General features: G+C 42.3%; 1 protein-coding gene and 1 non-coding gene across 2 annotated transcripts in view; both read right to left on the bottom strand.

Moving 5' to 3' along the window:
* CNTNAP2 (contactin associated protein 2) overlaps nucleotides 1-23,164 on the bottom strand; it is a 1,742,807-nt gene that overhangs the window by 8,529 nt on the left and 1,711,114 nt on the right. The window lies entirely within an intron of this gene.
* Nucleotides 20,045-20,259, bottom strand: LOC119467558. Its single transcript, XR_005196094.1, has one exon. It is a non-coding gene; the product is annotated as a small nucleolar RNA U3 (small nucleolar RNA).

Below are 23,164 nucleotides of genomic sequence, written 5' to 3'. Positions count from 1 at the left end.
ACTCTGTTGTCCAGGCTGGAGTGCAGTGGCATGATCTTGGCTCACTGCAACCTCTGCCTCTGAGGCTCAGGTGATTCTCCTGCCTCAGCCTCCCAAGTAGCTGGGATTACAGGCACCTGCCACCACGCCCTGCTAATTTTTATATTTTTAGTAGAGACCGAGTTTCACCATGTTGGCCAGGCTGGTCTCAAACTCCTGACCTCAAATTATCCATTCCTGAGCCTCCCAAAGTGCTGGGATTACAGTCATGAGCCAACTACATGGCCAGACTTGATATTCTTGTTTAGGACCAGCAAAACTATACTTTCTAGATATATACATTCCAAATTCTCTCAACTGTCAGTTGACTGAGTAAAAGCACAGAGTAAGAAAACTACAAATGAAAGCAAACTTAACTCTGAGTATTCAAGGATTTCATATTCCTCCAAGTCTTTAACTGGGGGATACAAAAGAGACTGCTGGTAGTTTTTGCTTGTTTTAACTGGCTCAATCCTTTTCTTTTTCTTTTTTTTTTTTTAGATTTGGTCTTGCTGTGTTGCCAGGCTGGAGTGCAGTAGCACAATCATAGCTCACTGCAGCCTGGACCTCCCAGGCTCAAGTGTTCTTTCCACCTCAGCCTCCTGAGTCGCTGGGACCACACACCTAGCTAATGTTTTATTTTTTGTAGAGATAGGGTCTCCCTCTGTTGCTCAAGCTTGTCTTGAATTCCTGAGCTCAAAAGATCCTCCTGCCTTGGCCTTTCAAAGTGCAGGGATTATACGTGTGAGCCACCATGCCTGGCCAATTGGTCCAATCCTACACCCAGTTAGGCAGGGAAATGGGGAGAGCCAATGTGAAGGACAGTGCAGTCAGATACTGTCTCATCAGCTCACTCTTCCAGTTCCCTTTAGGATTTTCTGGGGTAGGTAGCGTGGATTAATATTCCCAATTCCAAAGTCAGCTCAAGAATGCAAAGATCCTTCATTTATTAGGCTTATCATCAGATGTAAGATTAATCCTGAAATTATCTTAAGGGAATAAAACTGTTTTACAGAGAAACATATAATAGGCTGGGTGCAGTGGCTCATGCCTATAATCCCAGCACTTTGGGAGGCCGAGGTGGGTAGATTGCCTGAGCTCAGGAGTTTGAGACCAGCCTGGGCAACATGGTGAAACCCCATCTCTACTAAAAATACACAAATTTAGCTGGGCATGGTGGCACATGCCTATAGTCTCAGCAGGAAGCCGAGGCAGGAGAATTGCTTGAAACTGGGAGGTGTAGGTTGCAGTGAGCCGAGATCATACCACTGCACACCAGCCTGGGTGACAGAGTGAGACTCTGCCCAAAAAACCAACCAATCAACCAGCCATATAATAAAAACCTTGGCTTTCTTTTTTTAAACCTGAATCTTCTCTTCAGAGAAGTATTATCAGATGTGACAACCTTATTCATTCATTCACTAAATCTTTATAGAATGCCCACTATATGTCAGACTTCATTCCAAGTGCTAAGGATACATAGTGAACAATGAAATAGGCAAAATAAAATAGAGAATGAAGTTCTCTAGCTAATGAGAACTTCCTGGTGCAACACTGTCTGTTTATTCCATGTATCACTGAAGAGTGTGGTTTATATAGTCCCAGCACGAAAGCATGGATGTGGTTTCAATTATGAACTTGTCTGTTTACAGTGAATTGCCTGATGTTGCTTTGTAGCTACCACACTGTACGTCATGCCACCCATAAACCATAAGTACATAAGAAAGGAAGATTTGGTTATGAATGTACACAATTCCCTGGCATAAGCCACCCTTGAAAGACCAAAAGCTGCTTTTCAGGAATGAAAAATTGCACCGTTACTGCCCATCTTTTCCAGACCTTTTGACACTATAATTACTCTTCTCTGGATACTATTTAGTCCATATATCCTTCTAGAAAGTCACCAAGCTTGTGAACAGTCTAGCTAAAATTAGAACCCAGGGAAGGGTACATTCCAAATTCAACAGTCTTCTCTACCCCGCCTTTTGAAGGCTAGAAAGGGACAGGGAGTTGAAGGGTTGAGGAGGTCTCCGCTCACAGACAGTTTGGCTTGCTTTGGGCCCATGGGAGGAGGAGCCCTTTTAGGTGATGAGTTCTTTAGTTTTGTTTTGGACATACAGCTAGTGCTTGACTTACGACCACGGTTGGGACCGGCAGACCGGTTGTAACACGATTTGGTCGTTAAGTTGAGTAGGCTATCTGTACAGTTGAAACGGTGCACGCGGAGATGGTAGTGCTGCCAGAAGCTGGGCCGCACTGTCGTACGCCCAGCTGGGCAACGTTTGCGCTGCCAGACGCGGAGCAGTTGGGGCTAGCGATTGTGGTCGTAAAGTCGAATGGTCATAAGTTGCATAGGTCGTAAGTCGGTCAATACCTGTATTGAGTTGGAGGTGCCAATAGGACACCCAGGTGGAGATACCTACTAGACGTTTGGATACTTTGTGAGTGAGTCATATTTCCTGTCTCCTTTTGATAAACACAGAAATTTCTTGACCTCCTTTTTTTTTTGTCTTTCCCTATCCCCTGTCCCCTCCCGACTTTCTTTAAATGTACCTTCAAAATATATTAAGCATGGTGATAAAAAATTACAATGGTAATTTGTTATTCTATTGTGTGATATTCGTACTATTGTGAATGGTTTGCTTTTCTGGCTCAGGCGACATGGCTGGTAGACCACAGCATGGTTTCTCTCTGCTCCAAAGCCTGTCTTAGGGTGTTGCATCCTTGGCCACAAAACTGCAGAAAAATGCAAATGCTTAAGAGATACTCATAGACCTTGACGTTATGGATAAAAACAGTAGCAGAACATACGAAGAGAGTGGAAGGAGTTAGATGACCCAAGGAGAATGACAAGAGCTAGAGGGGAACATTTAAAAATATCTCAGGATTGTTTTGGGTATAAATCTGAGCTCCTTGGCACAGGGAAGAAGGGCTCCCTTGAGCTGGATTTCTCTCCTGCCCCTTCCCTCCTGATGTCACTTTTCCAACTCAACATTCTAGGTATAGGTGACATGGACAGGGGGCAGGGAAATACTGGATAGAACAGGGCAAAGTCCCTGGCAAGGCACCTAAAAGCCTGAGCCCACAGCCCTAATGAGAACTTCACATCCCTGTTTTCCTGCCCAAATGTTGCTTTTCCAAAACCATATTGGCCTGCCATGCCCCCCAATCCTGCACCCATAAAAACCCCAAGCTCCACTGGCAGAGGAGCAGAGGAGAGGGCAGAACAAGAGGCTGAATGTGGAGAGGAGAAACAGCATCTGAATGTTGAAGAGGCAGCTGGACATTTGGAAAGGAGTTTGGCTGAGGGCGGCTGAACTCCAGGGGAAGATTATCTTCCCAATTCATCCCCTTTCCAGCTCCCCATCCCACTGAGAGCCACCTCTATCATCAATAAAACCATGCAACCTGATTCTTCCTTGACACCAGTCAAGGACCTGGGTACCAAGAGGGCAGGGGGTAAAAGGCTGTCACCCTGAGTGTCCACTGAGCTGATTAATGCTTAGCCATCCCTGATGGCAACTGCTAAAAGAGCATTACTTGTAACATACCCATAGACACTACCATGGGGCCAGATCCCAAAAGTGCTCACCCCAGATGCTGCACCCGCTTGCCTGTGTGCTCCCCCTCCTATAAAAAGTTTGAGCGAGCCGCATCCCTGTTGCAAGTCCCATGAAGGGGTCCAGGGAACTCTCCCGTCTCATAGGGGCTCCTAACACACCTTTTCTCTCCCATGTGGTACTCTGTCTGGACATCTGGTTTACCTTCCTTTTCTTTGTCCACCAGATCTTACCACTTTCCTGAAAATATCCCCAGCAACCTCAGATTAAGTGCCTGTCCCTTTTCTCATGGGAATAATCTGAATTCTTGTCACTTCTTTCATGACAGTCATCCTCTTAAAATCAAAGACCAATCTTAATCATGTTTGCAGTTCCAATGACTAATAATGCAGTAGCAAGGGCTAAATGGATCGTTCATTGACTGACATAATTAAAATCTGTCTATTAAGAGGCATGTGAACATTGTTTAGCTTCTTCTAATAAAGCCTTCCATGCAGGTAGAATTTTGAAAGTCAGCTGCCTACTCTCAATGAAATCCTTATAGTGAGGCAGGATTCTTATTCCTCCTAACAAAGGAAATGGACATATTGAATATGGAAAATACATTAATGACTCCTAGTTCACTAGACTTTGGTTATTGTTAGAAAACAATTGTCCGAATGCACATGAGTGCTTACTCCCTTGAGTCAAAGCAATTGCTATTTTGAGAGATACATTTTATTGCAACTGTCCTTTCCCCTGGGTACCAACATCCTCTTGGAAATGCACACAGGGAAAAACAGAGACCAAGAAACAGGACGGAGACACGGATGACAAAGCTCATCTATTCTGCTAGCATCCATGTTCTCCTCACTCAGCTTGCTGGGAGAGCTGAACACTTTGTAGTGGTGTTGGAGTATCAAGGAACCTATACTTTGGGAGACATTGTGAGCAGGTCCAAATTTGGAGTAATTTAAAATAGACTAGCTATAACATTCTCAAGATCAGACTTTCATCAAATAAGCACAAACTATATTCAGCACACTGCTCTTCTGGATCCCAAATGACACCCTATGTTGACCACCAAAGCATGGTGCATTCTATTCTGATTTAGAGTTTTATAAAAGCTCACATATTTTGGTGTATTTCCCTTGCACATGTCCTCCTTGTGTGTGGTCATCCCTGTTCCTATATTTGTAGACCATGTTTCCATTGCACCATTTGGAGATTAGCTCTCCTCCCCTTCTCTACCCGGCACGGGCCAGGCAGGATGTATTGCTAGAGGAATTGATGATTGGAGATTCTTCTCCCAGGAGCATGCTTAGTAAACAGCCTGGCTAAGGCTTTAGCGTCGACGCACATATGCTCTACTGTGCTCCTCACCCAAGGAGAAGGCAGGTATGTTAAAGGTCCTCAAACACATTCAGACGTGGCCGCAGTCACATCTTAACATGCAGATGTTCTTGGCTTCCACTGTCTTTGTCTCCCGTATGAGAAGCAGTCTGAGAGCTCACTACTGTACATTTTTCCTTCTTACAAAAAAAAAATAAGTAACACACATACTTTGTAAGAGCAGTCCTATGTTGGAACTGAGGGAATAAAAGTATACTTTCCTTTTCCAAAAAAGAATATGACAGTTTCGTTCCATTTCTAAAAGTGTTCCACCCTTTTCTCCACTACACTCCTGAAAGGCTCTGCTGTGACAGCAAGATGCCCATGGAGTCAGCACCTCTTACATCTGTGTGCTGGGCAGGGGTGAGGGTGATGACCTCCCCTCGGCCGCTGGGGCAAGAGAGACTCTTGAATGTCAGTGACAAGTCCTGAACTCCAACATTAAACAACAAAGGCCACGTAGGTTGTTTAGACGCAATGACTGGCAAAGCTCTAAATTCTAAGATTATGTGAAATGAATCATCATTTGGATTAGGGTTTCCTCAAACGCAAAGTTTTCTAGGGTCCAGTCCAACTCTGAATTCTATGACCATGGGGAAACTTTCAAAGGCAAAGTTGCAAAAATGGCAGAAAATCAAGTGGTTAGTTGTGGTGGAATAGGTCCAGAGTGCTTTTCCTCTATTGTGGAGTACAAAACATTTCATGTTGATTACTATGAAAATCAAATTTTGGGAGCAAGCTGTTTAGGAAATATTAGCACTTTCTAAAAGTCAGGCGCTGTTCTCACTCCTTTTCATGCTAACTAATTTAATTCTCATGTGAGGAGCCATGGCACATTCATCCCATTTTGGAAGGATAAAAACTTGTTTGAGGACAGCCAGTAAGTGGTAGAACTAGTATTTGAACCCAGGAAGTTGGCTCCAGAAACTATTTATTTATTGGAGATGGAGTCTTGCTCTGTTGTCCAGCCTGGAGCGTGATGGCGTGATCTTGGCTCACTGCAACCTCCGCCTCCCGGATTTATGCAATTCTCTTGCCTCAGCCTCCCAAGTAGCTGGGTCTACAGGCGCACACTGCCATGTCCAGCTAATTTATTTGCATTTTGGTAAACGAGGTTTTACTGAGTTGCCAAGACTGGCCTTGAACTCCTGAGCTCAGGCAATCCACCTGCCTCAACCTCCCGAAGTGCTAGGATTACAGGTGTGAGCCACTGTGCCTAGCCTCAGAAACCATTTATTAAACACCCAGCTGAACTGTCTCTGATGAGAAGGCATCAGTCTACAGTAGCTCTATCAAATGACCCACATCATCGTAGAGTCTTAAGGCAACCATCAGTTTAGCCCAACTGTTTTCTCTGTGGTTGGTGGGCTGTCTGGGGAAGCCAACGAAATCTAAAGGCTTCTGACTGTGTTTGCTTTCCTTCAGAAGCTGAGTGTGGAGACATTTTATCTGACAAAGGATAATTATCCATGACGGCAGCATCAGCTGAGCAATGTGGCAAGCTAAGAACTCTGAGCCCTCATTGCAGAAGCACAGAAATTCAACCTTCCCTTGGTGAAAGACCTCGATGGGCCGAAGCAGCACAGAGAGAGTGACTATTACCTTTACAGAAACACGAAACCAGGAATCGTGCAAAAGGAGTCTTTAAAATATCAATTGTTACATTAAATATAATTTTTGATTCCATTTACAGAATATAAAAAACAAGTTTCAGGGCAGGTGCTTAAGTACTAGGAATTGATTTAAAGACAGCTGTAGGCTAGGCATGGTGGCTCACGCCTGTAATCCCAGCACTTTGGGAGGCCAAGGCAGGTAGATTACCTAAGACAAGGAGTTTGAGACCAGCCTGGCTGATATGGTAAAACCCCGTCTCTACTATAAAAAAAAAAAAAAAATACAAAAATTGGCCAGGTATGGTGGCTGAGGCAGGAAAATCACTTCAACCCAGGAGGCAGAGGTTGCAGTGAGCCGAGATCATGCCATTACACTCCAGCCTGGACAACAGAGTGAGACTCCATCTCAGAAAAAAAAAAAAAATTGTAAGAACAGAATATTAAAAAGAGATTTAAATTCTTCAGCCTGTAATTTCTTGTCTGTCCTAGTGAGTGAATAGGGAGAAGAGGAAATAAAACTTTTTTTCTTTTTTAACTACAATAGATAAATTTGGTGGTTGTGGTAAGTTTCAAAATATTTAGGCTCAGAAACCAATGGCAAACAAAACATAATGAAGTGCATATAAAAATAAATTGAGATAACTAACATAAAACCCCCCAAAATGAAAGGCTCTAGAAGCTTCAGGTTGTCATATATCAGAGACAAAAAAATTAAATTGTATCTGACATCTCCTAGAGAAAATATCTCCATGGAAACCACTGGAGTTTCAGCATCTAAAGTAATAATTCGAGACACTTCAACAAAACTGCTGCTATTAATTATAATTTAAATTGCAACATTATTTTTACAGTGAGACCTGGGCTAGATGAGGTATCTCTGCCCTTGTTCTTAGCTTGTTTTATTACATTTTATTCTCTTTTTTCAAATCTGAGTTATATGGCAGAAAATGATTTTTTTTCTTAATTTGTTTTTTAGCCATTCACTATTGACTGGTATTTCTGAAACAGATATGAAAACAAATGGTTATTGACTAAGATGCCGAAGGGACATTGTTTTATTTTAAAAGAGGATCCCTGCTAATTACGTTTTTGGGAGGGAGCAATTTCTCAAGGTCAGCAGGATTTTCTGTAGGCAGAGCATTATGTGGCATGTACTGACATGATCTTGAGTTTCACATTTCTCTCTCCAACCTTCACCTCCATTTCTAAAAAAAAGCTAGCCAGCCAGCATTTCCAATTTCAAATGGGGAAAGGATTGTGAATTTTTGGCTCCTGACTTGAAAAGTTAAGCCTTTCATTTCCAGCTTCTTAAGGGAGTGAGGAAGTGGCAGCTGCTTGCCTGATTGTCCAAGATCCAGTGACCAAAAGAGGTTATGTGAAGAGAAACAGAATAAACAAAGTTGTCATCATCAGCTATATGTTGGGATTGTTTAAATAACACCGACTTTTATATGAAAGGACTGAATGGGCAATTGATTCCATTCTACTCCCTCTTTCCATCAGTTACTTAGCTAGCTTCTGAATTGTCTCAATTGCCTTTCAGGAAAAAGATCATTAATAAAAAGAGCATTTTATTAATGCTCCCAGAGTAGGCTGACATTGTACTCTTTCATCTGATTAACGATAAAGGGATATTTTAATTGGAAATAGCTCATTATTAATAGATGCTCAGACTTTGTATTCCATAAAATAAACACTAACGTAAGGTATTTGGTGTCCATTTTCATGTTAGATAAATATTTCTCAGGTGGGCAAATTGTTCCAGTCCCAATGTTATAATTGTTTATAAATCAATGGTCAAAGTTATTGTTGAAAAATATTGTGGGCACTTGCAGACTATTGATTGTGACAGCTGGCCTTTATAGATCCTGTAGTTCCACAAACTCTATCTACAGTTGGGGCAGCAAAAATGCAGAATGGATGATAATTAGTTTGAAGCCACATGGTTGGTGGGTGCCAGAGTCACTGCTACAGGATGAGGTCTTTCGACTCCTCATTCAGAACTCTGTCCATGGACTGTAGTTCTCAGGGTGGATCTTGAAAGTCTGGATCAGAGAGCCTCACTGCAAGGGGCAGCCATCCAGCTGGCCCTCTGTATCCGCGGGTTCCCCATCTGTGGATTCAATCAAACTCAGATAAAAAATATTCAGGAAAAAAAGTTTCATATTTACTGAACATGTGCACATATTTTTTCTTGTCATGATTCCCTAAACGATCCAGTATGACAACCTTTTATTTTTTATTATTATTTTTTGAGATGGAGTCTCACTCTGTTGCCCAGACTGGACTGCAATGGTGTGATCTCAGCTCACTGCAACCTCTGCCTCCCAGGTTCAAGCGATTCTTCTGCCTCAGCCTCTTGAGTAGCTAGGATTACAGGTGTGCACTAGCACGCCTGGCTAAGTTCTGCATTTTTACTAGAGACGGAGTTTCACCATGTTGGTCAGGCTGGTCTCGAACTCCTGATCTTGTGATCCACCTGCCTCAGCCTCCCAAAGTGTTGGGATTTACAGGTGTGAGCCCCCGTGCCTGGCCAACAATTCCTTACATAGCATTTCTGTTGTAGTAGGTATTATAAGTAATCTAGAGATAATTTAAAGTATATGGGAGGGTGTGTGTAGGTTATAAGTAGGTGTCAACCACACAATTTGCTATCAGGAACTTCAGCATCCGTGGATTTGGATGTGTCGGGGGGTCCTGGAACCAATCCCCTGCAAACGTTGAGGCAGGGCTGGACCCCTTGGTTCACACTGCCGTACGGTTCTTGGTTGAGGTTTGCTGTGGCTTCTTTTCCTTTCCGCTGCAGGGTATTTATGAATTCATGCCGATGTTAACAGGAGTGCAAGAAGGAAGCAGCCCCAAATCTGGGGGAATATGATAAATTCGGGAAGTGTCATTCGAAAAGGCTGTTTCTCCTGCTGCACGGTTTCCAGAATGCATGTGGTGGCAGCTGGGTTCCCCGGAAGGGGCTGTCACTTCCTATGCATGCAGGGCTCTGAGTGTCAGGGACAAAGGGCTCTGCACTTGTGTAACTGGTGGATTCTTTGGCCTTGAAAAAGTTGCTGAACCTCTTCAGGCGTCGTCTTCTCCTTCTATCTCAGTCTGAGATGCCTCTGGGAGACAGTGCTCTGATTCAGAGCTTTCAAACATTACGGGGCATACAGATGTCCTGAGCTCTGGTTAAAATGCTGCTTCTGCCTGAGTTAGTCTGGGGTGGGGGACCTGGGAATCTGTATTTCTAACAGGCTCCCAGAGTGCTTGAATACCCACCTCAATTTCAGTTGCAGAAATTGAATGGAAACAGTTGGTGGTTCGGGTCTCCAGCTGCGTGCGTGCGTGCGTGCGTGTGTGTGTGTGTGTGTGTGTGTGTTTTAAATTTAATGCAGTGCCTGAGAGGGAACTGAAATAACTCCTTCTGACAACCTTGTCTTTTTTTCTCATGGCCAAATCATTTGTGTGACTTTAAAGATTTGCCTGCCAGAATGCCCCATGGTTCGACTCCGTTAGTTCTATTTCTTTTTAGTGTTGTGAAAGCAATAATGGGAACACTGCGTCAATTTCTGATTAGAATTCTTTAGTATTTTGAATGTGTGTGTGTGTGTGTGGCGGGGTAGTTTAGGAAAAAACAGCCAAGGAGTTTAATAAATGGTTATCTTAGTATGACCTTGGATACCTTTCCTGGTTCAAAGCAAAAATACAAGTTGATTCTCTAAAGTAAGTGTATCAGGGAGGGAAAATATTGGGACGTTGGCATTTAGGTTCTTGATGCTATGGATGCATTTAAAGGCATAGATGAGAAAGAACAGATGCATTTAAAAATTTTATTTTCAGAGACAGGGTCTTGCTATGTTGCTCAGGCTGATCTCGAACTAGTGGATTCACGTAGCTGGGACTATAGGCACGTGCCACTCTACCCAGCTAGACGTATTTTTAAAAATACTGTACTGTGTAGTTCTTTTTGAAGTTTATGGATTTGTTTTTTGAAAAAAATTTTTCCTGCTGGTACTGCTGCATGGGCGCAATGTGGGATACAGCTAGCTCAGGGTGGAAAGCCTGAAGCCATATAGGCATATGATGATATGTCAAACAGCTTCAGTGACTGTCTGGCTTTATGAAATGCTGCGTCACAGATGTGGGTGCTCGGCAAGTTTTGTGAACACACCTGCTATACACGAGTCTCGGCTAAGAGAACTTGTGGTTTCTTTATTAGCAAAGCAGTATTAGCAAGAACTGGTTGTTTGCTGAGTCATAGAAATAGCCCCAGTTTCTAGGGAGAGGGCTGTTGAGAAAATTAGAAGAGGAAAGCAACCAATTATAGTACGTCAAAAAGACATATTTTAAGGACATTCTCTGATGTATTTCACCTTTCCTCTTAGACAGTGGTCAGGGATTCGCACATTTCATAAGATGAAAGTCTTTAGGAGACCCTGAATCTATTGTCTTCAGACTCCTGCAGAGCAATACATCCCCTGGGCAAATATGCAATTATCGGTGAGGGCTTTGGACTTCAAGGATGCATGACTTGGGAGCTCTGTTAAAATAACATCACCTTAAGTCCACCCAAGAGATGTGCTTCATCATTTGTTAGAATACTTAGGCACGTGTTACCATTTTTAGGAATCAGGGAAGAGGGGACTCCTTTTACTCTCCTCTGTGGAAGTTTCTAGTAAATTCAAAGGCCATACTTTAGCTGCAGATTGACCCTTTGGAAATGGCTGAATATTACTGATTTGCTTTTATTGTCATCCTGTCTTTCAAGGGAGTTCAGTGAATAAAAAAATGCATTTAAAAATATTTAGTATTCTGCTGGAACCTCTGTATCTCAACTTACAGCAGATGCTGGCTTCAGCTTTGCATGACGAACGTGCTCCTGCACTCTGTGGATCTATTCTGCCAATATGCTTGGGATGTTTGTGTTGTAACTGCTAGCTCGTCAAAATGTGAGGTTGGTCCTTTTTATTCTTAAGTTTCAGAAACTGGTATAATACATAGATGAGAAACTTTGCTGCGAATATAACACCCAGACCACAGACAGCTGACCAGATTTTGGCTCCTCTGTGCGGTTAGAAGTGGGGCATGGGCAAACCTAAAGTGCTTTTAAAAATTAATTCTACGCATATTTTAAGTATTTTGTGAATGCCCCGTTGGGCTCTTGGTTTTGAAATATTCTTTTCGGTTGCATTAGCACAAGTGAAAATTTATAATTCCAATCCCAAAACTTTTCTTCCAAGAAGGCTGACTTCAGAGAACTGAATATAAAAGCCCCATGCTAAATACACTTCCGTTGTCATTTGAGCTGTTCTCTTCTTGAGTTGACCCTGAGCTCTCACAAGACAACTAGTTTTGCTTCCTGACAGGTGAAGTGGCAAATAGTCATCAAGGAGAATGCTGAAACAAATGATCCTTGGTTATTAAAGCTTCCTGATGCCCCCCACAGTATTTCTCCCTGGTGCTGTCTCACTTCATTATAAAGATAAAGTGATAAAGTCCTAGCATGAGCCGTGGTTCTGTCACAGTTCTCATTCATGTCAACAGAGTGTGAAAAAATATTTAATTGGCTCTAACAGCCTTGGGATGATTTATTCCCTATCAAAAAGGGGAAAATGGAACCAAAAAAAACCCAAAGTTGTATTTGGTAGCAGGGATTTCACCAGCATGTATGCAAACTGCATATGCTTCAGACTTCTGCATTATATTTAAAGGGTGGTAGAAAATAGTAAGACAGTTCAGAATAAAGAACTGGAATTTTATGTTTTAATCCAAAATATTCATTGAGAGGAAGAAATAGTGGGGAAAAAAATCACCGAATCTGAAATATATGCATTTTCAGTCTGATAATGTTACTCTCTGCATCCTTTCGAGCAAGGTGCTATAAACTCAATACCCATTGTTTCACAATCCTGATGCATGCTAGGAGTCCCTTGGGATGGGGACCAGGCACCGGGATTTGTGAAAAGCTCCCCGGGTGACTCTAACGTGCAGCCAGGGTTGTGCCCAGCACTTCTGTGACCACCCATTCAATGTTTGCTGAGGGAATGAATACAGTTATTTTCTGAGCTGTTTTTTCCTTGTTTTTAAAATGTGGCTGATAATGTCCACTTTGCCTACCATATGCGGCCACTGCCAAGATAAAATCATGCATTAAAAGCGTTTCAACAATTAAAGTCTTTTCCAAATTGAAGCCATCACTACTTTTATCTGTATCCTTTTCCAATTTTCTAAAAGTTAAATTTCCCAAGTAAATTACTGAAAACCATTTCAGCATGTCTAAAGGGGGAATTTCCAAAGCAATTCATTTTATTATCTATGTTTAAAATAACCGTACTCCACATTCATATGAATATTTATGTATAATTTACATTTCAACATAAAGATTTTAATTTTGTAAAAGTCTTTCAGCCTTGCTCTCAGGCAGAAACTCAACAGGATATAAGGTGCTGATTAGCCAGCAAAGGTGGAACATTTCCAGGTGGTGACTGGCAGAGATTCCCCTGGGAGAATTCACACCTTCCAGTTCTGACAATAGTCTTTTTAAATGAGGCAGTAAAAGAAGTGATGGCAGATAATTTAGAGGGTGTTGGGCTCCTCTGAGCATCTCCATACTTGAGTGACGTGGTGCTGTAACAGATGCAAGATACTGAAGAAAACTAAAAAATGTGGTACAGTGGGAAGCATTTGATTGGGGGATCGCTGGAGGCAAAGAAAGACCACAAAGTCAAGGCATAACAATTGAGCTCAAGTCGCCTCCATTTTCATGGGCTTCTCATAGCAACCCTGGGGGATGAGCATGAGGCAAAAATGAATATTGTGACTTGCTGGAATCAGTGGTTCTGCCATCAGCAGAGAAGTCACCATGGCAACATGTCCAACCACCTTGCCCTGCACTCAGCCAGCCCCACGTGACAGAGGCTAACAGCTGCAATGATTACTAGGCACAGACCCCAGGAAAATGCACCTGTGAGTTCCCTCCCAGGTGGGCTGGGGGTCGGAGGGTAGACAGCCCAGGGAGAAGAATGGGACAGACTCCTAACCTCCCTGGGGTTAAAAATCTGCCATAGGGGAAGAAGGGAAAGAAAGGTGGAGCAACATTAGGAATGAAAGAGAAATTCACAGCGGGGAAAAAACAATGACTTTAGAAATAGTTCCAAAGCTGGATGTTTGTGCCAGTTTTGATTTTTTAATCACTGGAGTTTCAGGGAATTAAAGAATCCTGGTTAACGGAGAACAGAAGACTTGAATCAAGGCAGCCCCTGACACGGTCAGGCCTGTGGAGCCACTAGAAAGCAGCCCATCTGCGCAGAGGTCGGCCTCTGAGGTGTTCAAAGCTGAAGGGGAACCCAGCCCTGCTGCTGGTCATGTTTAGCCACTTGAGTGACGTTTTGCTCTTTGATTATTTCTTCATCATGACTGAGCCTTGACAGAGTGCACCCCAATTGCTTTTCAAAACACAAGCCTGCCAAGTCTATTCTTTCAGTGATGTGGGAAGCCTTTGGCAATTTAAGCCTATCTCTAAGTTCTTTTTAGGTCTCTTAGCAAAAATTCTAGTGAAAGCCATTGGTGTCAATTGCATCATCGGGAAGGTGCAGTCCTGGAGGCAGGGCTGGGGCAGCAGAGGTGTGGTCAGAAGAGAGAGTGGGGCTGGAGCTCAGATTTATTGACTTTGGTTCACATTCCTGTAAGAGGATGAGACACACACCCCACCAGGAAGGAAAATAAGAGAGTCAAACTTTCAGATTACAAAGTTAGAGGCCAGCAAATATAAATTTAAAGAAGACATGATGGTAGAAAGAAAACAAAGAATTGATAAATCTAAGATCTGGTTCTTTGAGAAAATTTAAAAAAGAAAATTGCATGGCTGGGCGTGGTGGCTCACGCCTATAATCCCAGCACTTTGGGAGCTGAGGTGGGTGGATCATGAGGTCAGGAGGCTGAGACCATCCTGGCCAACATGGTGAAACCCTGTGTCTACTAAAAATACAAAAATTAGCTGGGTGTGGTGGTGCATGCCTGTAGTCCCAGCTACTTAGGAGGCTGAGGCAGGAGAATCGCTTGAACTCAGGAGGTGGAGGTTGCAGTGAGGTGAGATCGTGCCACTGCATTCCAGCCTGGTGACAGAGTGAGGCTGTCTTAAAAAAAAAAAAAAAAAAATTGCCACAATTGAATCAATAGGCAGGGGGGAGGGGAAGAAAGACATTCACTATAAAAACATGAAAAAGGGAATGGAAATTAAATTTAAAAGCTTGTTTTGTTCAATTCCACAGTAATGAGTTTGAAATCCTAGGTTAAATGCATGAATTTCTAGAAAAATATAAAATAACAGATATTATCCTAGATGAGAAAGAAAATCTAATTAGGTTATCATAAAAGAAATTGAGTTGTCAAAGATCTGCTCCCACAAAGAGCAGTGGGCTCAAGTGGTTTTACAGGTGAAATCTGAAATCTACCAGAGGCAGCTCCAAGGCTGCCTACCTCCTCACCACTCCCATGTGCTCCTGGGATCCGCATCATCAGCATCGCCTGGGAGCTTGTTGGAAATGCAGAATCTCAAATCCCATTTCTGAGCAGCTGAATCTGCATTTGCTAATTTCCCCCAGGTGATTCTAAGCATGTTCATATTTGGATGACACTTATTTGAATCATTTCCAACTTGGAGGGGGATGGAGAGGTCCTACGTGGTACAACTTGGGCATGACAAGGTAATTACTTCTAAACAAATCTTAATCCCAGTAAAAAATTTTAGACAATTCCAATAAAATGATTGAAATTCTTAAATCCACATGGGAAAAGTAAATGTGCAAAAAAAAAAAAAAAAAATCAAAAAAAAAAAAAAAAAAAAAAAAAAAAAAGCAGAATAAAAGGGAGATTAGCTCTATGAGCCACTAAATGTGATAACAAAAGCTCAATGAGTACCACAGTTTGCTCCCATCTCACGAAGAGTCAGATCAGTGTAATAGATCAGAGAGTCCAGAAGGGACTCAGATACGAAGGGAATTTAGAAGATGGTAAAGGTGAAGAGGATGGAGCCTCAACCAATGGGACTGGAATAGTGAGCCATCTGGGAAAAAATAAAGTGAGATTTTTATCTTCCACCTTCCATCCAAATAGATTTCCGTGAAGAAAATATGTAGAACTTACAAATAAAATACAAAATTATTTAAAAAGTGGAATAATTCTAAAAATAAGTTATGAATGGGGAAGGCATGTCACAAAACCCCAAAGCCATAAAACACTTCACATTTCACCATGTAAAATTTGGAAACTTTTACATGAAAAAAAAAAAAAATCTCATAAATTCAAAAAAATTGAGATCAAACAAGGAAAACATTCAAAGATGTATCAAAACACTAATTTACTTAATATATAAAAAGTACTTATGAATCAATAGGAAAGAATATAAATATATAATTATTGCAGCAAATATCAAGAGGAAGTTCATGTAATATGTGATATATAAAGATACTTAACTCATAATTAATGAAATACAAGCTATAACAAAATTTTATTTTTCATATAAAACAGCCACATTTAAAAGAATAATATGATGCACTGTTTTGGTGAGGATGTGGGGAAAAGGTACTCATAGATTGGACTGTCAATTGGATTATATGATTGGAGGATGGTTTGTAGTAGCTATCAAAATTAAAAATACACATGTCCTTTGACTCAACAAAATCATGGGTATGATGTGATTTACTATGGAAATATTGTAGAAATAAAAGGTGGGATACAACTAAAATGACCAATCAAAAATGTGTAACACTAATATATTTGACTTGAGATACATAAATTTGCTTGGTATTTTTGCAGGAAAAGTGGAATTTGAATCATTTGCAGGAAAATGCACATTAGCAAGTGGGGGATGATAGTTTTTCTTTACACAATTAAATGTGAACTGTGTTGATGACTGAAGAGGAAAAAAGACAAATAACATAATAAAAAGAGTGAGTATAAGAGATAAAAATGCATTAATCATGCAGTCTCAGCATAAGGAGAGAGAAGGGATCTGCTCAGAAATAATTAAGATGTAATTATAAGAGCTGGAATGATTACTTTTAAGTGCTTGCAGGTGGTAAAGAAAACCAGTGATCAGCTTGTAATTATGAAGAAAACTGAATAGATATATATATATATAATTTTAAAATGTTCTTTATATCCATAACTCTTTTGTACATGAAGATATGAAAATATTTTATGGTCAGATGATAGAAAGGAAACTTGGAATAAAGACAGAAATCAACTCCTTAGAAGTCATAACGAGGGAGGTAAGAGGCCTTCAGAGATCAATACGATGGCCAGTGGTAAGGTGTCTGATGTGGTGATGGGAGGCCTGAGCTCCCAGCTCAGTGCTGGGTATGCTCGAGTCTAATGGGGGTATGGGGTTGTTATAGTGAGTGATCCCAAGTACCAAGTTCCATCTAGTTCCTAATATATCTGGGAGAAGACCCACATGCCTAAGAGGGCTGGTTTTTCAGCCACTCTGCGGACCTGAGTAAATCCACTGGGCCAGCTTGGTAGTGGATTCTCAACACTGGATTCTTGACAATCTTGGCCTTGGTTCTGGGGAGGTGGAGAATTGGGTGTTAACTCCCTTCCCTCCACTCACGTTTCTGGATTTTCCATGTCCTACCTAATTCCATGTTGGAAGAGCCCTAAGAATTCCTGGTCAAGGACCTCTCAGTATCAGATGAGGTTTGCGTTAGGACAGAGAACGAGGTAACTTAAGTTTACAGTGGAGGCTGTGAATTCACCTGCTAGCAACTTACAAAAGCCGACTTCCAAGCTCTTTCACATCATATGCCATGCAACCTGTGCTGAGAATCCAGCCTGGACCTACTAGTCCTTTGACAATAACTAGCTGCAGTCTTTACAACTAGAAGATCCCTTAGGAAATGAAACTTTACATCTTAAAGTGCTTCATCTAATTTAATGATATTTTAAAGAAGATCTTAGAATGTGGCCTTGGGTCTGATGTATTCCGTATCAAATATCATGAATGTGATAAAACACTCTAAGGCTTAACACCAACGCCTTGTAAAACAGCTTGGTGTGCAATTTGGAGTTGCTCCTTAGTGCAGAAATTTATGGGATGAGACTCTTGGATTTTTTTCTGGTGTTTGTTTTGTTTTTACATTTTACAGAACGTGCACTGCCATCTGTGCTTGTCTTCCTGCTGGCAAGTCCTTTCCATTCCAAGCAAATAAGATTCCCTAAATTAGACAAAAAGAGAAAACACAGCAAAGCCCATAATTCTTAGAGGGGAATCACGGCAATTGCCTGCCATTCTGTGATCTTTAACTCAGGGCTGGGGGTTACTTTTTCTACCTTGTAACTACGTTCTAAAAATATTCCTAAGGACCATACTGTATAATGTTTAGAAACAGGCTGTACTTATTATCAAAGAGGGAAATAACTAGGAAGAAAAAAGATTGACTAGATGTTTTTAATAGAGCTGAATTGCTTTAAATCAAGTCAGCTTAAATCGTAATGTAGAAATCTTTCGTTTATCTCATCTGCCTATAAAAATGTGTTCTTAAAGCCCCATGCTAGGCCCGGAACTTGGAGTGATCTTTCTCTACTGCCCAGTGTTATGTGAAAATCACCTTCACATTTTTCTTCACATATACATGTAAAATCCAAGTATTGTTTATTTACCCATTTTCACAAAATTGGCTAAATTTCTTAAATAAATATGTTGATAAAACTTTACATCCCCACTGAGTAATTCTATTGCCTGTCAAGGCAATAACCAGAAGCCTGTTCTCTCTTTATTGTAAGATGAAATACAATCATGGGAGAGGTGGTAAAGGCATGCCAGAACCAAATAGAGACTTTCTCTTTCACAAAATCAGGACTTTCGTAAAAAGAAAAAGAAATTTTCTCAGAAAGAGAAATGAACAGGAAACGACTTACTTTGTATGTTACACGAGGCCATGTCTATTTGCTTCCCATAATGGCGACCCCCTATCTAGGCTACAGGTTGCACTGCTCCAGGAGCCAGAGGCTGCACTAAAAATGAAATCTGCTGTAGTTGTGCAGTGCACAACCTGACCAATCACAAATGTCCCTTATTTTAGAAAACACTGATAGAGCCCAAAGGTCACTGGAGAGATAACAGTAGCTCAGTCACAGAAGAGAAAAAAGTATTTTTCTTTATTACATAAAGCCAGCATACTTTAGAACCTATTTTCTGTTTTTATCATTTGATATGATCTCAGACAGTAGAAAGATGTTACTGGAGCAGAAAGATCACAAGGCCTATGGGTAGATGTCTTCACTTCTAATTTCCATTCTAACACCAAGTTCCTGCAAAACAAACATCTTGGTATAGGTATGAATTGAGTAGCCCTGAATGATCATGAAGATCCCGTTAACACTAAGATCATATGACTCCTTACTCTTCACAGCAAGGTACCTGTTGTACTTTCAGAAAAGCACAGCCCTCATTTCAAAGCAGCATCTTTTTTCTATCTTTCAAAGTATGTTAGCAGCCAGTTCAAAACCCTGAGTAATAATGTGACATCTTATTCAAACAGGCTCCTTCCTGGAATGCAGCCCCTTCAATAAAGAGGTGCTTTCACTGGAGCCACCAAGTCCTTGCCACACCGCACATTTATTGTTCATTTGTTTGTTTCAAGTCTCCTTTTCCAGTTGCAAACAGGCAGATCAGTTCTCCTCAAATTTAGGTAAAAACATCTCCTCTATCTGGGTGAGCTTCCTTATAAAATGGCCAGAGAGGCCTCTCTCTTTGCAAGCTGGATGATACAGCCTTTCTATTTGTGATTTCACCACCTATAGACTTCATTTTTTTTCCTAAACCATGTTTTGGGCAGTATTTGGGTATTTAATTTTTTCTTTGGTAACCTTATTTTGAAACATTGACCAAATGGACCCTTCTTTTATTTGATGAGTGATTCTCGATGTTGGTCACACACTAGCTATTCTTTTATTCCTTTGCTTTCCTAATTGATAGGTTTGACTGTGTCCCCACCCAAATCTCATCTTGAATTCCCATGTGTGGTGGGAGGGACCCGGTGGGAAGTAATTGAATCATGGGGGCAGGTCTTTCCATGCTGCTCTCGATAGTGAATAAGTCTAATGAGATCTGATGGTTTTATAAGGGGGAGTTTCCCTGCACAAGCTCTCTCTTTGCCTTCTGCCATGATTGTGAGGCCTCCCCAACCATGTGGAACTGTGTTGGTATGGAAATTATTTTAAACTGAAGCCACTGGGGATTCAACAGGTGCAGAAAGAAGCCTTCTTCGTGCTTCCTTTATCTGACAAGCACTATCACAAACTATGCCTCATTTGTTCTTCTAGAAACTCTATAGAATTCTATTCTTCCTATAGAATACATGACACACCTGGGGAGGAGGGTTTACATCATACACACCTGTGTCCCCCAACCCCTGAGGGTCTGATTTGGTCCATCAGGGGTTTAGGACTAGATATTGGGATTTTTCTTTTTAAAAAATAATCATGAAGACCCTTCAAATGGCATCCTTTCCCTTTCATTCTCCCATAGGAAGAGAAGAGTGATGGTCAGTGTAAAAGGCAAGCTGCAGAGAAGCACCCCCAAGAGCTGGCTGCATGCTCAGGAGTGAATGCTGAACCTCCTCCTCATGGTTTCCGGTGTTCCACATGTTCAAAGAAACTTCTCTGGTAAGAACTGTAGCAACGGTGCATGGAAGTGTTACCAGAAAGGGTTCCCAATCCAGACACCAGGAGGAGGCTCTTGGATCTCACACAAGAAAGAATTTAGGGTGAATCTACAGAGCAAGGTGAAAGCAAGTTTATTAGTTTGTTTTCACACTGCTAATAAAGACATATCCAAGACTGTTTATACAGGAAAGAGGCTTAATGGACTCACAGTTCCACATGGCTGGGGAGGCCTTACAATCATGGTGGAAGGCAAAGAGGAGTAAATCATGTCTTACATGGATGGCCACAGGCAAAGAAAGAGCTTGTGCAGGGAAACTCCCCCACTTACTAAACCATCAGATCTCATGAGACTTATTCGCTGTCATGAGAATTGCACAGGAAAGACCTGCCCCCATGATTTGATTACCTCCCACTGGGTTCCTCCCACAACATGTGGGAATTCAAGATGAGATTTGGGTGAGGACACAGTCAAATCATATTGTAAGGCTGACTGAAAGGATGGAGAGGCAGACCCAGGGTCAGGTTTAGCAAGCTTATTTCAACCTGCCAGGCTGGCTGCCTCACCACAGGCAGTGAAGTCAGTAGCTTGGCTTACAGACTATGGGGGTTACATAGGGGGTTTGCAGGTAGCTGGGTGTTATTATAAGGAAAATTGCATCTTGGTTCTCAGGGACTGACATTCTGCTTAATTGGGTCAACGTCCTGGGTTCGAGCTGGGTGTGACCACATCCTGGAACCTAGGTGCCCTGTTTACAAGGCTTGAGGCTTAGCAGGGGAGAACGAGAATGGGGAGGGGGTCTATGGGCTTGCCTTGCTGTATCCCTAACATTCCAGTCTTTTGTTGTATATATAAAAGAAAGGGAAAAGGGGGCTGTTTGTTTCTAGCTGCTTTATGTCATGCTGAGTAGGGGTGCTGGTTGGGGTGAGGCTGGGTTGCAAGTTGGTAGTCCTGTATTGTGCCATGGGTAAAAACCTTGTAATTAATTATGCAAAAACTGGGTGAAAAGGTGTAAAAGGCAAGGGCCAAGGACCAAGAGGAGGAGGAGAGTTGCAGCAGGGCTGAGGAGGGGAAGCAGCCGAGGGGCCCAGGAGCTGAGAGACCAACCGGGCCAGGAGGGCCAGGCAGAAGAATTGTGTTTTTTTCATTTTTGGGGTTTGGACTTTGAGCCCTTTGATAGTACTTTGTACTAACCTAGATTTATTGAGGTAGAAAAAGCATTGTTTATTTAAAAAGAGGCACAGCCTTTTTTTTTTTTTTTTCCCAGCAGCGAGGAGGTCTCAGCCTCTGCGGTTTTTGTGGGGTGACTGCTGATGAAGAGTTTAGTTGGTTTTAGAGGTGAGTGATAGCATTTGCTAATTTTTTTTTTTTTTAACTGATGATTGGAAGTTTTGGGAGAGTGACTGGAAATATGATAGTGAGGTTTTTAGGCTTCCTGCTTTTAAGGGCTACTCATAAGGGAATGAACTGTATTGTTCTTTCTGGGTGGGTGTGTAGGGTAGCAGGGACAGGGAGCACTTGGTCTGGTGGGACAAGGTTAATGTTGGGGTAAGGTAGACCAGGGTGCAAGTATCTGTCCAGTTTGCGGATCCACAACCTACTTCTGTCTCCTGCCGAGGAGGAAGATGCCTGCGGTGTTAATGTAAACAGACAAGTGGGTTGAGAACAGGTGTTGGAGTGTGTAGGTTCCTTGTGTGTGGAGGGACTTGGTCCAGCTTCAGCAACCCAGAGGAGGAGAGAGAGACGCCTTTGAGAACTCCTGTCTGGGAAAGGGTTTCCATGTTTGAGAGGCAGAAGAGGAGGTAATGTGGAGGGGCTGGGTAAAGAGGCAGTTAGCTGCAGGGGAAACTGAATAATTTACTTGGAGTGAGGGATGGGAAGAGGGATGAGAGATGGCTTGAGCTGGGCCGCAGGCAGAGGGAGGGATGCTGCCTATGTGTATGTGTCCGCTGGAAGAGGTGACACCTAAGAGGGCTTGGCCAAGTTTTGGGGTGTGGAGGGTTATGGGACTTTGGATGACAGGGTGAGGGGGTTTTGCATGGTTGTAATTGGCAGTATATGTGGAGAGAAGTTTGGTAGCTCTGTTGGCAAGGGCAGTGGGATGGTTTTTAGTGAGGGTGAGGGCTCTGTCTACTTTGGATGGTGTGAGAAGCGAATGGGAATATGGTCCTAGATCTGAGAAACTGGGATAACTGAGTAGGCAGGAGAGGAAAGGGAAAGCAGGTATGGGGAGGTGGCTGATAGAGTCCTAGGGATCGTTAAACTCCTTTTGAGATTTTTGTCTTTTATTTTTCTGTGCGGGAATGGGGGAGAGGAGAGGACTTTTAATATTTGTTATGAGGAGAGGCTGTCTCTCTTAGCTGATGTGTGGGGACAGGAGGACAGCGGAGGCCCCTTGAGAGGAAGTGACAGAGCATACACGACAGCTTGAGGTTATGTTTTTTAGCGAGGGAAATAGGCGGGATGAACAGATGTAAGGACGAAGGAGAAGGTACAGGGGCGTGCGCCGATATGGAAGGATTGGTGAAGAGATGTTAGAATTTCTTTGGTTTGTTTTTGAGGGAGGATGACTTTTTTGATTTTTGACTATCCAGTTTCCTTGGAAGGAGGCGTCTTGTTGTAACGATGAAGCTTTTTTGGTGGGGGATACTGGGGTTGGATTGTGGGGTGACAAGGAGGAGAGGGGCAGGCTCTTTTTTTGCTGCCTCGTCGGCGTTTCTGTTCACTTTTGAGATTTCATCTGATCCTGTTTGGCGTCCTCGGCAGCGTGTAACTCCTGCCTTAGCCGGGAGGGGTGCAGCTTGGAGGAGCTTTAGAGATGGGGGTTTGCCTAGAGTGGTGAGGCATAAGGAAAGAGTGGGAGAAAACAGTATTAGATAGTGAACAAGTGAGGAGTTCGGTGGCACGTGGCACGTGGCACGAGATAAATCCATCAACCTCCACAA

Source organism: Cebus imitator, unplaced genomic scaffold, assembly GCF_001604975.1.
Source record: "Cebus imitator isolate Cc_AM_T3 unplaced genomic scaffold, Cebus_imitator-1.0 Scaffold304, whole genome shotgun sequence".
Classification (NCBI taxonomy): Eukaryota; Metazoa; Chordata; class Mammalia; order Primates; family Cebidae; genus Cebus; species Cebus imitator.
This window is presented reverse-complemented; position numbering and strand designations above follow the sequence as displayed.